This window comes from Ochotona princeps, chromosome 5 (genome assembly GCF_030435755.1).
Source record: "Ochotona princeps isolate mOchPri1 chromosome 5, mOchPri1.hap1, whole genome shotgun sequence".
NCBI classification, from domain to species: Eukaryota; Metazoa; Chordata; class Mammalia; order Lagomorpha; family Ochotonidae; genus Ochotona; species Ochotona princeps.
Genome location: NC_080836.1, coordinates 51,652,385 through 51,656,014, shown reverse-complemented (window position 1 = coordinate 51,656,014; position 3,630 = coordinate 51,652,385).

Genomic DNA, 3,630 nt, shown 5'->3' with positions numbered 1-3,630 from the left:
GTGAATGTTCCTTACTCAGCTAAAATTCAGTATAGATTGACTTGTTTCTATCTGCTTGTCCAGATAAAAGCAATTCCTGCAGGGCTAATCTGAGGGCTCCCCAATCCTCACAGCACAGACAGCTCCCCAAGAAATGGATGGCCTCCTTCCAGAGATCATCTTCCCAACGTGAGCATCTGTAGCTTCCAGGTAGAGTCCTGCTGGGAGGAGGGCTGGGTTCTGCCGAGATCTAGCACCCAGTGTCCTCAGGTCTTTGTGCAAGAGACCGATTCTACTTGAATATGTAGCTGTGTGGTCTCGAACCAAGTCTGTTTGATTCAACAACAGGAGTTCTGCCTGCTCTCTTTCTAGTACTCCACAAATCATATTTCAGGCACTATATGTAACTAATGTAACAGCCACAGCAGAGTAGCGCCTGGATATTCAGAGTGGGGCATTTGTTTTTCAATTTAGTACAATTTGCAACTTCACCATACAATATAATGAGACAATATTCCTAGAAAAGTAGCACTGTTCAAGAGCAATTAATATTTTTTCTCTCAATCTACTGTTCTAAATACCTGAGGAGGCTGAAGGGTGTTGACACTGTGATGTAATTTCTCAGACATGAAAAAGAATTCCTTAAATATCAAGCCTCTTAGAAGATGGATTTGTTACACTGCACAAAGGCTAAAGAGAATAGCTCTATGAAACATTAAGTAAGGAAATTTTAAATTAAAAAAATAATGCAATTTACAAAGGCCTTCTTCACATATGCACCGTCTCATGCAGTTGTTGCAGAAACAAGTATTCTCATTTAACAGATTAATATCTGCCCCTTGTCCCAGGTGATAGTACTGGATTGTGGAGAACCAGGACTACAACTTGGTTCTTTTGAGTCCACTGCCCTTTCTCATGTATAGCAGACCACACCTGAAGTATAAGATTTTGTTCCAAAGCATTTCTGTTACTTTTCTTTGAAGTGAAAAAAAATTTTTTTTTAATCTTGCACAAAAGTTCACAAAAGATAAAATTACTTGCTATCAAAGTCTTACCAGTAGTCTACCTGATTTCTGGAGCCACAATGTCATGTCTCTGCATGTTCAGCGCAGTACAGGTGTATTCTACACCCCATACAATTGCTGCCCCACAGCTTCCTGACCAAATCAAGAACATTATGAGAGAGGCAGGATAATACATTACCAGAGACCTGAATAAGTGACCTCACAAAGTGAGACAGACCTTTCAGAAAGCACACCCGGGTGCAAGCTGTTCCATCCTCTGACTGGGAACTGGTAATGGAATATTAAGAAGCAAAAACTGAGACTCCTGCTATGAAACTAACAACACAAAATACTGTAATTTTATAAAAGTTTGTAAAAGATTGCTGATTTGCTATGTTGAAACTATCAGTGCCAAGAAGCTACATATTGAAAACTTAAAATACCTGACATCCACTTCAACTTTCAGAAGTTAGGGAATTCTGAATGTGGGGGAGGCAAAAAGAAAACCCAGACACCTACAGCCCGAAGTCTAACAGGTCTGAGCACACCGGCCTTTTTTGAGCAGCCTGGCAACATAGGACGATGCAGTCTTGCAGCAGACATCTGGTGAGAAAGGGAGGATCTTTTGGTTTCCTACATAAGAAGTGCAATTGGAAGTTATGATACTATACAAACTATCAGCTGGGGGCAAATAGAGTAAAATAAATTAAAAGATTGTTCCTACACCAGGCATGGTAGTCCAGTGTCTAAAGTCCTCACGTTGCATGTGCTATCTCATATGGATGCCAGTTAATGTCCCAGCTGCTCTAATTCCTAACCAGCTGCCTGTTTGTGGGCTGGGAAAGCAGGAGAGGATGGCCAAAGCCTTGGGACCCTGCACCCGCATGGGAGACCCAGAGGAAGCTCAAGGCTCCTGGCTCCGGATTGGCTCAGCTGTAGCCATTACAGCCATTTGTAGTGCACCAGTGGCCAGAATATCTTCCTGTCTCCTCTTCTCTCTGTAAAACTGACTTTCAAATAAAAACAAAATGTTTCATTTACTTATTTTTAAAATTGGAATGTTAGATTTACACAGGAGAAAGATCTTTTACATACCATATCTCAAGCAAATCATCTTCTAACTAATAATTTTTAATGAGTCAAAAATCTATGCATCTATAGCCAACTAATTCTCAACAAGATAACTGAAACATACACTGGATAAAATACTGTCTTGAGTACGTGGTGTTGGGAAAACTCAATATACCCAGGCAAAAGACTGAAACTTAACTACTATCTTTCTAAATACAAAAATCAACACAGGGCCAGGCACAATGGCTTGACTGGTTAATCCTCCCCCTTCCAGTGCTGATATCCTGTATGTGTGGTGGCTCATGTCCTGGCTGCTCCACGTCCTATCCAGCTCCCTGCTTGTGGCCTGGGAGAGCAGCAAAGGATGGCCCAAAGCATGGGAGACCTGGAGGAAGCTCCTGGCTCTGATTGGCTCAGCTCCAGCTGTTGTGACCACTTGGGGAGCCAGTGGATGAAAGATCTTTCTCTGTGTTTCCTCTATATCTGCATTCCACGCCCCCCCAAAAAAAGCTAGTCTATTTTGTGTTGATTTTTTTGTTAAAAGAACTAAAGACCTGAGGTTGTGACACCACTAAGAAAACATAGGTGAGACACTGGAGTAGGTGACAAAGGCCTCTAAAAGCAAAGAAGTAGATTATCACACTAGGATGTTTCTGCACAGTGAAGATGGTCTACAGAATGGCAGAAAACATTCGCAAAGTATTCATCTGACAAATTTATAGGGCACCAAAAGAGCTCAGCAAATTGAATGAAAAAATGGGCAAATGATATAGATACTTCTCAAAAGAAGAAATTCCAGAGACAATAAATTTATGAAAAAAATATTAGCCAAAGCCATAACTAATGCAAACCAAAACCATAATAAAACCTTATCTCACCCCATTTAGAATGGCTAACATCAAAAAGACAAAATAAATACTAGTGAAGGTATTTGAGTAAAGGAACTGTTGTGTACCATCGTTATTATTCACACATTGTGGAGAACACCATGGAAGAGTTCCTCAAAAAATGAAACATAATGTAACTACCCTCTTCTGATTACATATCCAAGGCCTTGCATTTGGTGTATCAGATACCTGTATTCCCACGTTACCGCTGTACTGTTCACACTAGCCAAGAAATGGAATCAACCCTGATGCCAACCCACCCACCACAAAAGGAAATATTATGAAGACATAAAAAAATATTCACAGCAAAAAGGATGGAACTGGAAGTCACCATGTCAAGTGAAATAATTCAGATACACAAGGACATGTATGCTTAAAACAAGGTTGCTCTGAATGTGGAACAGTGGCTGATCAGAGGCAGAGTGACAGGACAGGCAGACAGAGGGGCTGCATAACACATCAGATAGAAGGAGTAGGTCCTAGTATTCCAGAGTAGGGGGACGTAGTTCAGAGTAGCCTATATACGTCTTATATGGAGAACTGGAAGAGAGCAACACAAAGCCTCTGAAACTGTGTGATAAGGAGCTAGAAATACTAACTATCCTGGTTTGATCAGTAGCCACCCGTGTATGTGCTGAAGTATACTAAATCCTGTAAATATATACAATTATTACAGGCTAATAAAGATT